The sequence below is a fragment of the Mobula hypostoma genome, chromosome 16 (genome assembly GCF_963921235.1).
Source record: "Mobula hypostoma chromosome 16, sMobHyp1.1, whole genome shotgun sequence".
Taxonomy (NCBI): Eukaryota; Metazoa; Chordata; class Chondrichthyes; order Myliobatiformes; family Myliobatidae; genus Mobula; species Mobula hypostoma.
This window is the reverse complement of record NC_086112.1, coordinates 30,666,815-30,679,839: the sequence shown is the minus strand read 5'-3', so window position 1 is coordinate 30,679,839 and position 13,025 is coordinate 30,666,815. Positions and strand designations below refer to the sequence as shown.

The 13,025-nt window shown below is 38.4% G+C and overlaps 1 protein-coding gene across 4 annotated transcripts in view; it reads right to left on the bottom strand.

Moving 5' to 3' along the window:
• srfbp1 (serum response factor binding protein 1) overlaps window positions 1–13,025 on the bottom strand; it is a 244,418-nt gene that overhangs the window by 122,390 nt on the left and 109,003 nt on the right. The window lies entirely within an intron of this gene.

The following is a 13,025-nucleotide window of genomic DNA, read 5'->3' as shown; positions in this document are numbered from 1 at the left end:
TGTTATTGTTGACGTTTGGCCTTTTTTTTACATCCTTTAGATAGGGAGTACTCGTTTTTTTTCCCATGTCCATCATACATATTCCAGGATTGATTTTCTTTTAAATTGATAGTCAAATGATTTCATTAGTTCGTTCCTGTGACTATAAAGAGATTGCTGTCTCAGATCATGCTCCTGTATTTCTATCTTTAAATATCCCTGGTCTTCCTCAAACAAACAGATTTTGGTGTTTTAATACAACTTTGTTATCCGATAAGGAATTTTTAAAATTTCGAGAGGCATATTATTTTGTTTTTTGAAGAGAATAAAAGGAAGAGACTTCTAATCTTATTGTATGGGATACTTTTAAGGCCTATATTAGAGGGCAAATTATTTCTTATACTGCGAGTGTTAAGAATAAAGCTAATAAAGAACTGAATTAGCCAATCAATTGAAACAATTAAATCAAAAATACGCTGTAGCTTCAGATCCTGTTTTATATAAAAGACGTGAAGTTAAAACTAAATATGATCTTTTGTTAGCATAACCAATTGAAATGCAACTTCTTAAAGATAAAACTCAATTTTACATTCAAGGAGATAAATCAGGCAAAGTATTGGCCAACCAATTAAAAACTTCTGTAGTTAAACGACAAATTAAATAAATCTGTAAAACTAATGGTGATAGGACAACTTATCACTCTGAAATAAATTATACCTTTAGAGAATTTATTCTAAACTCTATAATTCTGATTCCCCTAAAGATAGCACTGCAATGAATAAGCTTCTGGATCAATTAAATATCCCTGCACTTTCTGCAGATAATTGCAAACAGATGGATCAACCTATTTCTTACGAGGAAATTGCCGGGGCTATATGTTCATAACACTCGGGGAAGGCTCTGGGTCCAGATGGATTTTCTGGAGAATTTTATAAGGCTTTTTCCTCATTAATTATACCGCAGTTACACTTAGTCTCTTTGGATTCTTTCAAATTGGGTAGCTTGCCTCAATCTTTCTATGAAGCTTCTATTTTGCTTATCCTAAAAAAAGAACAAGGATTCAACTGAATGCTCTTCATATAGACCAATTTCATTACTCAATGTTGATATTAAAATCCTTTCTAAAAGTTCTGGCTCGTAGGATTGAAAATATCTTACCTTCCATTATCTCTGATGATCAAACCGGATTTATTAAAAACCAACATTCCCATTTTAATAAAAGCCATGTATTAAATGTTATGTACTCTCCTTCTCATGAGATATCAGAATGTGTGATATCCTTAGATGCTGAGAAGGCCTTTGAGCGGGTTGAATGAAATTATTTATTTAAAACCCTAGAAAAATTTAATTTTGGACCAGATTTTATTCAATGGATTAAATTACTTTAACTATCTCCTTCTGCTCAGGTTCTTACTAATTTTCAAAATTCGAAACCATTTAAACTTCACTGTGGAACTAGACAAGGTTGTCTATTGAGTCCTTTGCTCTTTGATTTAGCTTTAGAACCCCAGCCCTTGTTTTCGAGAATCTAATGATATCTGTGGTATTTTAAGGAGAGGTATTACTCACAAAATCGCTTTACGCTGATGATATATTGCTTTTTATCTCTAATGTTGAGACCTTGTTACCTTGCATACTTTCTTTACTCTCCTGTTTTAGCCAGTTTTCAGGATATAAATTGAACCTACATAAGAGTGAATTATTTCCTTTAAATAACTTGGTATCCATTAGTACTAATCTCCCTTTTAAAATTGTAAAGAATCAATTTACTTATTTGGGTGTAACAGTCACTAAGAATTACAAACACCTGTTTAAAGAAAACTTTCTTACTTTATTGAACCATGTAAAAAGGATATCATTAAATTGGTCACCTCTTTCAATATCGTTGATTGGACGAATTAATTCTATTAAAATGAATATTCTACCTAAATTTATTTATCTTTTCCAGGCTTTACCCATTTTTATTTCCAAATCATTTTTTGACTCTCCTGATTCTATTTTGTCCTCTTATATATGGAAAAATAAATGTCCTCGATTAAATAAAGTTCATTTTCAAAAATCTAAAAAGTCTGGAGGTTTAGCCTTACCTAATTTTAGGTTTTATTACTGGGCAGTCAATATACAATATTTTACGTTTTGGCTATAATACATCAATTGTGTAGACCATCCAGTATGTGTTTCTTTAGAAGCTAACTCTGTTAATAAATTCTCTATTATTTCTCTTCTTGGATCCTCACTTCCTTTATCTGTAAGTAAAGTAACTGATAATTTAATAGTTAAACACACTCTGAGCATCTGGATACAATTTAGAAAATACTTTGGTTTATTGAGATTTTCCTTTTCAAGTCCCACTTATTCTAACTTTTTTTTAAACCCTCCATGACTGATTTAGTTTTTAAAGAATAGGACAGGTCGGGTATTAAATGTTTTTGGGATTTGTTTGTTGGAGGAAATCTTTTTTTCATTTGAGCAATTGTCAGCTAAATATAGCTTACCCAAAACTCACTTTTTTTAAAAAGATATTTACCAATCAGAGATTTTCTAAGATCTCAATTATGCACATTTCCTATAAGCTCAGATAAGAACTTACTAGACATAATTTTCAAATTGACATCTTTTCATAATGGTTCAATATCTAATATTTATGGCATGTTACCGAGGATGACAATGTTCTTTTAGACAAAATTATGAATCTCTGGGAACAAGATTTACAGACATCAATAGCCGAGGAAATTTGGTATGACATTTTTAAACTGGTTAATACTTTATCGTTATGTGCTCGTAATTCCCTCATACAATTTAAGGTGGTACATAGAGCTCCTATGACTAAGGATAAGCTATCTCGTTTTTATTCAAATACATGTCCCTACTGTGACAGATGTAATAATGGAGAAGCTTCATTAATTCATATGTTTTGGACTTGTCCAAGTCTTGAAAAATATTGGAAGGAAGTTTTTCAAACTTTTTCTTTACTTTTCAAAGTCAATTTTAAGCCTAATCCTCTGACGGCCCTATTTGGTATTGTTACCGGACAGGATATCAAGCTTAAAACATCTGATTTACATATTTTGGCCTTTAGCTCTCTTTCAGCTAGGAGGGCGCTTTTGTTTAAATGGAAAGATGTTTTTCCTCCTACTCATGCTCAATGGTTACATGACGCTATATCATGCTTAGACTTAGAGAAGATTCATTGTTCAATTTCTGAATCTCGTCAAGACTTTCAAACATTGTGGGGACCTTTTCTGAATTATTTTCAAAACCTTCAATTCATTGTTTAAATTCAGATATTGGCTATTTTTTTTATTATATGAGAAGATATTTTACCTTTTATCCCCTTAATAAACAGTTTCGGTCTTGGTAGCGGTTAGATTCTTTTGTAACAAATTAGTATATTTCAAGATAACTTTTGATTAACTTACATGATTATGGGGTAATGAGATTGTTATTATGGATAGATACAATGTAATTGGTAGTTTTTTAAAATCATTTTTGACCTTTTATATATACTTTCTTGTACTCTGTATTCTTCTATGTAGAAACATAAAAATATTGGAAAGAAATTACATAATTTGTTACTCAGTTAAACATTAGTTTGTCTTTTTTCCCCAATTTTAACTATTTCCATGAAACTTCGGCTAATTGGAGCAGCAGTTTAATTGAGCCAAAATGTACTGGTCCCAATATGTCACAATTAACCAGAATCCACTATAGTTGCACTTATTAGAGGAAAATCATCTTAGTTGCCAGGACACAGGCTTCCTTAAGGTTGTACTCAAGAGCAACTACATTAAGCTGTTTCATTAATGATTTTCTATACAATACCAGATCAGAGAGAAGCTGTTGGCTGATGAGTTCTACATTTGGTTCAATATTTCAGATAATGAAACAACCACTTTAATTGTTGAAATACTTGGACATGTCTAAGCCTGTGCTAAAAACTGGCAAGTTACATTCACTTTATGAAAGTATCAGGCAATGGCCAACAGTAATAAGTGAGCATCTCCATAACTATCAGTTTCATTTTTGTTACTAAATCCTCCATGAATGGGAGATCACCAGAAACTCAGAACTAAACTAATATAGAGATACTCACATTGCTTGCTAATCTTTCCACCCCCTACGCGACATATGGTAGAAACACAAGAGAATATTCACTTGTGTGATGAATGCACATGAACCAATACTCAAAAAACCTGATACAGGTGTCCCCTGCTTTTTGAACGTTTGCTTTATGAAACCTCACTGTTACAAAAAAGTTCCCTTTTTTCGCTTTCCGAAGGTGTTTCCGCTGTTAGAAAAAAATTAGCACGTGCCCCAAGCAGCCACTCTCCCCCGGATTCGGAACGGCATTGCTTAAACACATGCCTGTGAGCGGCTGTTTGCAAGATGAGTTCTAAGGTATCGGAAAAGCCTGAACGAGCTCGTAAGGGTGTTGCACTTAGCGTAAAACTAGACATAATTAAGCGTTTCGATCGTGGTGACCGAAGTAAGGACAAAATGAGTTTGGCTTGTGGAAGTTGATGAAGATGATGTTGAAGAGGTTTTGGCATCGCATGACTGAGAACTGATCGATGAAGAGCTGATGCAGTTGGAAGCGGTAAGGATAACAATCGAAACCGAATACAGTAGCGAAATGAACGTGAAGCAACTGCGTGAGATTTTCACTGCAATGATAAAGTATGACTTTAATCTTGAAAGGGTATGTAGGTTTAGGGGATACTTTCAGGATGGTTTGAGTCCTTACAAACAACTGTATGATAGAAAAATGCGTGAGGCTCAGCAATCAAGCAAGCCTTTCACATCAGCCACAGCAGACAACGAACCTCGACCCTCGACATCGAGGCGGGCAGTCATAGGAGAAGATGAGCTGCCTGCCCTAATGGAAACAGACGATGATGAGATGACACCCCAGTGTCCCACCACCCCAACTCCCAGGACGCGGACATATACTGATACATGGAGAATGCAGCGGTAGCCGGGAGGCACACAGCACATCTTTAAGAAAAAAAGCCGAAATAAACATGCTAATTAATTAGGTACCGCCTGACACGTAATTGTCGACCCAGATCAGAGGCGACACAATCGGCAATCACCTCTGATCTGGGCCGACAATTACGTGCCGGTGGCACCTAATTAATTAGCATGTTATTTCGGCTTTTTTCTTAAAGATGTGCTGTGTGCCTCCCGGCTACCGCTGTACTGCTGCAGCTTCGTGGATCGGTATCAGGTCGTTGCTTAGAGGGTGGGGGCCACTGCACCACCTCAACCTGCGATGACTCAGTCTAACACACCATCAGTGTGCTTGGCGCTGTCCCAATTCCGGTAAGTGATACTACACTGTACATACATTATTTCTACTTTATATCGGCTGTGTATTTTTACGTGTTATTTGGTATGATTTGGCAGCTTCATAGCTTAAAGGTTACTGGACAGAGTGTTTCTATCAACAGCGCTTGCGTGAGATTTTTGCTACGGGAACAGTGCAGCAATGATTGTGGAAAAGTATTTCTATTTTATATAGGCTGTGTATTTATCATATCATTCCTGCTTTTACTATATGTTACTGTTATTGTAGGTTTTATGTGTTATTTGGCATGATTTGGTAGGTTATTTTTGGGTCTGCGAACACTCACAAAATTTTCCCATATAAATACATGGCAATTGCTTCTTCGCTTTACGACATTCTGGCTTACGACCCATTTCATAGGAACACTCTAACTTCGGATGGCGGGGGAAACCTGTACTACCCTAGAAAAAGGAACTTACTTTATGAGCCAATTTCCGAATGCATAAATATTCATTCCTCACTACTACTGGCACACTGTGGCAGCATTATTAATTTTAAAATGCATCTATTGTGACAATTTGATTTTTGAAGTGTATTTTTCAAACTTGTAATCTTTACAACCAGAACAATGATGGCAGCAGGTGCAAGTTCACCTCCCATATTCAAAGTTCAAACTTTAAATGTCAAAAACCACCTCAATTTCTCTCACTAATTGCTGGTTCAAAATCCTCATCTAGTCAGCATCACTACAGTGGCTGAATTGTATGGAGGGAGGAGAAGATGGTGACGCGACGCAGTGCGCGCAGCCTCTCCAGTGAAATGATATTGTATTTGTTAAATAGGGTACCGTGCACAATTCTGGTTTGATGGAGACAGCCATGAGAAGCACGGAGGAACATCTGGAGAAATTTCTGAAATGCCCAGTTCGCTGCCGCTGCTACTGTGCGATCAAGAATCCCCGAAGGCCCCAAAATCCTCGGCTTTGCCTGCTGCTGGCGGCCGGAGCTGGGGTCAAAGCGCTCGGCAGAGATGGTGCTCGGTGCTTGGTGTTGGAGAGATGGTCAGAGGCTCGAAGGTTTCGGACAACTCAGAGTCGGACTGTGGTCGGGCATGGCAGGGAGCGTTTTCTTCCTTCTCCCGTCTGCGTGAGATGTGGGACTTTCGAGAGACTTTGAACTTTTTTTTTACCGTGCCCATGGCCTGTTCTTCATCAAGTTATGGTATTGCTTGCACTGTTGTAACTATATGTTATAATTATGTGGTCTTTGTCAGTTTTTCAGTCTTGGTCTGTCCTGTGTTTCTGTGATATCACACTGGAGGAATATTGTATCATTTCTTAATGCATGCATTACTGAATGACAATAAAAGAGGACTGCGTGTCCTCATAATCTAATCTAATCTGGCCTGTTCACATCATGATAATGAATATGTATAAGCTAAAATGCCATTTTTGTCATTATCGCTTTTTTTTAAAACTGCAGTCAACTATTTAATAATTGAAGATTATGAAATAAACAATCTAAATCCATATTTTTCTAACTACATTACCAAAATGTTCTGCCAACTTTGTCCTAATGCCGTAATCAGTTTTGTTCCTCTCCTGTGGTGTTCCTGTTGCTGCAACATTAAATTTATCTCCAATATGTTCAACATTTGCAGGATTGGTCTTAAAGCCATTGCCAGTATTCCTGATTTTTGGACTCCAGTAATTCTGAAACATTTTCAACTGAGTCATGTGGCTATTTGCTTTCTACTGTTAAACAACTTAAGAGACAAAAATAGGTCTCCAAACCACTATATACAAAAGGGTAACCTGCCTGTCATTGGTTAATACGATAATATTTGTGAAACTCTATGTCCTTTTCTAACTACGGGACTTCTGTCTTGCCATCATAAACATCAGATTTCAGAGAGAAAAGAAAAAGCAAGATCATAGTGTTCCCATGAATCATTTTGTCTCTGGAAAATAAAACTGAAGACCTCAGAGCAAGATTGCTGTACCAGAGGGATATCAAGGATTGCTGTGTTTTTTTTTCACGGAGCCTTGGCTATCTCTTGCCATTCTGGATGCAGAGATACAGCTCGTTGATTTCACAATTCACCACCAAGATAGAACTGCTGAATCTTTCAAAGGTGGAGGAGGTGGAAAAGTGGAGTATGCTTTATGATCAACTCCTCATGGTGCACAAACATCGCGGTTCTGTCCCAGTACTGCTTACACAACCTGGAACATCTAGCGATCAAGCGTCATCCATTTTATCTGATAACTCCATGGCGTAAGGCAGAAAGTGATAAGTTATACAGCTCTCGTTACATGCACATGCAGTTCAACACTGAGTGATTATGCAGGAAGTTTGAAGTTAACAACTCATCTCCTTCTACCTTAGACCACAAACTTATCAATCACCTCTGAGTTATGAACTTCAAACTTTCTGCATAATCACTCAAAGAGTTGACCTGCATGTGCACGTAACAAGAGCTGTATAACTCACCTCCTGCTACCTTAGGCCGCGAACTTATCAATCACCCCTCTATGGATATTTTCTGGAGGTCCAAGATCTGTATGCTCCACAACTGCTGGACTACGTGTGTAAATGTAGGAGGGGACTAAGTTGAAAGAGAGGTGTGTTAAGTTTTCTAAAATTGACTCCTTCTACCTTAAGCCACAAACTTATCAATCACCCCTTGTACCATCTGGGTGTCTCTCACGTCCACAGATCTCCTGTCTGCTCCTCTGACTATGGAATCCCATATCATTACTGCACTCCTCTTCTCCCCCTTCCCTTCTAAGCCACTGAGCCACACTCAGTGCTAGGCACCCAGTTGTTGTGGCTTCCTCCCCCCCGCCCCCCCTCCCCAACAGCATCCAAAGTGACATACATTATTGAGGGGAACAGCCAAAGGGGTACTTTGCACTGGCTGCCTTTTTACTTTCCCTCCCCGATGGTCACCCAGGTACTGACTGCCTTTAACTTGGGGGTGATGACCTCCCTATAATTCCTATCTATCACCTTCTCATTCTCCTAGAGTTCCCACTTCTCACAAGGAGCATACCACTAATTCTGGACCCATTCACAGTGCACTAGCTCTGTACCAATAGACAAAAGAGGAGAAAAAAAATTACTAGAAAATTATTTAGAGCCTCCACCCGTGCTTGCCTTAGGTCTGTTTATACCCAAGCCTGTTGAGCCAAAGCTAGATCACTAACGATGTCCACTCACACAACGGCCATTCGTATAATGGCTGCTCTGTTTACACCTTGCTCTTCATTGGCCTTTGCCGAGTGCCGAAGAGTTTGTTATGACTGCAGCCTGCTGAAAAGATCCGAAAGGCTCTTGTGCTGCCTCAGTCGATCAAGCAAATGTTTACTGATGCTGCCCGCTAAGGACATGAGTTAAATGAAATGATTAATAGGTTAGGAGTTTACTCCTTGGAGTGCAGGAGAATGAGTGGTTATCTTTAGAGGTATACAAAATTATGAGGGGGTTTAGATGGAGTAAATACATATAGGTTTTTTCCCTGCGATTGGTAGAGACTAGAACTACAGGCTATAGATTTAGGGTGAAAGGTGAAATATTTAATATTTCTTCAATCAAAGAGTGGTGTGAATGTGTAATGAGCTGCCAGCTGGAAGTGGTGGATGTGAGTTCAACTGCAACATTTATGATAAATTTGCATATGAATGTGGATGAGAGTTATATGGAGGGCTATGGTCCAGGTGCTGGTGGGACTGGGCAGGGGGAAAAAAAAGATCAACATGGACTAGATGGCCAAAGGGCCCGTTTCTGTACTGTTGTGCTCTATGACTCTATAGGCAGCAAGTCTCCAATACAGAGAGCAACTAAAAAAATTATTAAGAGGCAAAAGATGAAATATGAAAGCAAGGTAGCAAATGATATCAAAGAGGATAGAAGTTTTTTTCAAGTATGTAAAAAAAAATAAAAAGGGAGATGAAATTGGCTATAGGACCGCTAGAAAATGAGGCCGGAGAAGTAATAATGGGGGCCAAGCAGTCAGCAGATGAACTAAATGAGAATTCTGCATCAGTCTTCACTGTGGCAGTCTGCCAGATGTTGAAGAGTGTAAGGGAAAAGGTACTCAAAATGGTGAAATACTCAATGGTACAGAAGTCACTCAGACCAGACGAACTGTGCCCTAGGGTTCTGAAAGAGGTAGTGGAAGGGATTGTGGAGACATTAATAATGATCTTACAAAAATCATTGGACTCTGGTATAGTTCCAGAGGACTGGAAAACTGCAAATGTCATTCCACTCTTTAAGAAAGGAGGAAGGCAGAAAGGGAATTATAGACCAGTTAGCATGACTTCAGTAGTTGAGAAGATGTTGGAGTCAATTGTTAAGGATGAGGTTATTGAGTAGTTAGTGACACAAGGCAAGATAGTACAAAGTCAGCATGGTTTCCTTCAGGGAAAATCTTGCTTAACGAACCTGTTGGAATTCTTTGAGATTACATGTAGAATACATAAAGGGGATGCAATGGATGTTGCATTTTTGGACTTTCACAAGGCCTTTGACAAGGTGTCACACATGATGTTGCTTACCAAATTAAGAGCCCGTGGTATTACAGGAAAGTTACTGGCTTGGATACAGCATTGGCTGATTGGTAGGAGGCAGCCAGTGGGAATAAAAGGATCCCTTTCTGGTTGGTTGCCAGTGACTGGAGATGTTCTGCAGGGGTTGGTGTTGGGACCACTTCTTTTTATGCTGTATATCAATGATTTAGATGATGGAACAGATGGCTTTCTTGCCGAGTTTGCAGATGATACGAAGACTGGTGAAGGGGCAAATATTGTTGAGGAAACAGGTAGGCTGCAGAAGGACTTATACAGATTAGGAGAAAGGGCAAGAGAGTGGAAAGTGAAATGTTGGAAAATGCATGGTCATGCACTTTGGTAGTAGAAATAAATGTGCAGACTTTTCTAAATAGGGAGAAAATCCAAAAATTTTGAAATGCAAAGGGTCTTGGGAGCCCTTGTGCAGAACAACCTAAAAGTTAACTTGCAGGTAGAGTCAATGGTGAGGAAGGCAAATGCAATGTTAGCATTCATTTCAAGAGGTCTAGAATACAAGAGCAAGGATGTGATACTGAGGCTTTATAAGACACTCTTGCAGCCTCACATTGAGTACTGTGAACAGTTTTGGGTTCCTCATGTAAGAAAAGATGTGCAGGCATTGGAGAAGGTTCAGAGGAGGTTCACAAGGATGATTCCAGGAATGAAAGGCTTATCATGTGGGGAATGTTTGATAACTCTGGATCTGTACTCGCTGGAATTTAGAAGGATTGGGGGGTGGGGGAAATCTCATTGAAACCTTTCGAATGTTGAAAGGCCTAGACAGAGTAGATGTGGAAAGGATATTTCCCAGTGGGAGAGTCTAGGCCATGGGGGTACAGCCCCAGGATTGAGGGGTGTCCACTTAAAACAGATGTGGAGAAATTTCTTTAGCCAGAGGGTGCTGAATTTGTGGAATTTATTACCACAGGAAGTTGTGGAGGCCTGTTCGTTGGGTGCATTTAAGGCAGAGCTTGATGGGTTCTTGATTGGACATGGCAAAGGTTATGGAGAGTGGGACTGAGTTGTCGAATAAAGGATCAACTATGATTGAATAGCAGAGCAGACTTGACAGGCCAGATGGCCTAATTCTGTTCCCATGTCTTATGGTCTATACTTTAGCAAGACATGTGACAAAATTGCATAAAGTAAATTGATTAGAAAGACATCAGTAACATGACTATTTTTGAAGATAGTTCAAAAACTGGCTCATACAGAAAAGCATTAGTGAATAGACAGGTGGTTTCCTAACTGGATCTGTCTGTACAGGTGTCTGAAGCCCCTTACCAAGAAAGGTGGAGGAGGAAATGCCTGTCGCATTTCAAAAGAACCAGCACAAACAACTGAAGTGCTTTATACCAGGAGATGGAAAGTGAGGCTATCCTAACCAGCTCTTCCTTTGAGTGACATGAATAAGTTAGGCTGACAAAGCACATTTCGTGCTATGAACTTCCATGATTTTATGACTATGTAGATGTACTGAGTGACAGATTAATGGAAGAAAGGGTGGGACAGGAAAGAGAGAAAAAAAGAGTATGAGATAGATATAAACAACAGGAATTCTGCAGATGCTGGAAATCCAAGCAACACACATCAAAGTTGCTGGTGAACGCAGCAGGCCAAGCAGCATCTGGCCTGCTGCGTTCACCAGCAACTTTGATATGAGATAGATATACTTCAGAGCATGTGCATTTAATAGATACTGTTACGATTGGTTTTTTTAGGATTCTAAAAAATTTGCTTTTGAATAGTCAAAATGACAATGATAAAATTACTTAGCAACAGGTGATTCAATCAACTTCCACACAAAATTCCTTAAACTGTAATGCTAGTTACAGAACAAATGCTGTACAGCAGGCCATCTTAGCGGAGGTGCTTTGAAAACATGAAAAGATGAAGGGAGATTACATTGTATGAATTTATTACATTGGCAAGAGAGTATGAGTTCATCCTATCCACATTTTCTTTTTTCTTTTTTTTAAAAAATTCTTCCCACCACCTCCCCCCCCCACCACCCCGGCACATTTTCAATCAGGTTTATTATCACTGGCATGTGACGTGACCTTTAATAACTTAGCAGCAGCAGTTCAATGCAATACATAATCTAGCAGAGAGGGGAAAAATAATAACAATAATAAACAAAATAAAACAGAATAATAAATAAAGTAAATCTATTATGTATATTGAATAGATTTTAAAAATGTGCAAAAACAAAACTACTGTATATTTTTTAAAAAAGCGAGGTAGTGTCCAAAGTTTCAATGTCCATTTAGGAATCAGATGACAGACTTAAAAAGGTGTTTGAAAACTGGAACCATTGCCTGAGGAGGTGAAGAGGCATGTACTCTACTCTTGCAAAATTTAGGTAGACAATTCAAACACAGAGGGCATAGGCTGAATGCTGGAAAACAGGAACCTGAAGATAGTCTACATAGATAAGGCAGGATAAAGGGTCCATTTCTGTGCTCTCTGCCTCTGTGACTCAAACAGTATATCATATGATACCTACCATTCCCAAAGATTTGAAGATACAAATGCAAAGTCTCACAATGTACATATTTTGGACTGTTGACATGGAATTCAAAAGAGTCTTGCTTCTTTGATGTGCACAGAATGAAGTAATGAAAAGGAAGATGGCACAAATAAAAGTGGAATTTTTAAACATTCCAGAAATGCTTGAAATGAAGTGTACTTTTTGATGGAAAAACAGGAAAAAGTTGTAGATCAAGCAACACTGCAGAGAGAGAAACAGAGTTAAAACTTCAAGGTAATGATATTTCATCATAACTGGAAAAGAAAACAAGCGTTTGAAGTTGCAGAGGAGAAGTGGTCTACATAACAAGGGAATGTCTGTTTAAAGTGGAAACCAAGAAAATGTAATGATGATGCCATCTAAGGCTGATGAATTGCATGTAGCATTTCAAAAATTCTTCACATCTGAACAACTCCAACAACATTTTTTAAATGCTCTTTATGACAAATTTTCTGAATTCCCTCAAAGAAACATATGCACAAACTGCTGCTGTCTCATTGGTTGAGTGGAAAGGGCTTTCCTACATAATATAGGGTCCCTCTGGAATTCTCTCATCTGGAAGGCGAAGGCTAGATTGCTTGAGGAAGTAAAGAGGCGGCAGATAAATTTTTGAAAGTTCAGTGAAATCATGGCTGTGGGGCACTGGCACTCAAGAT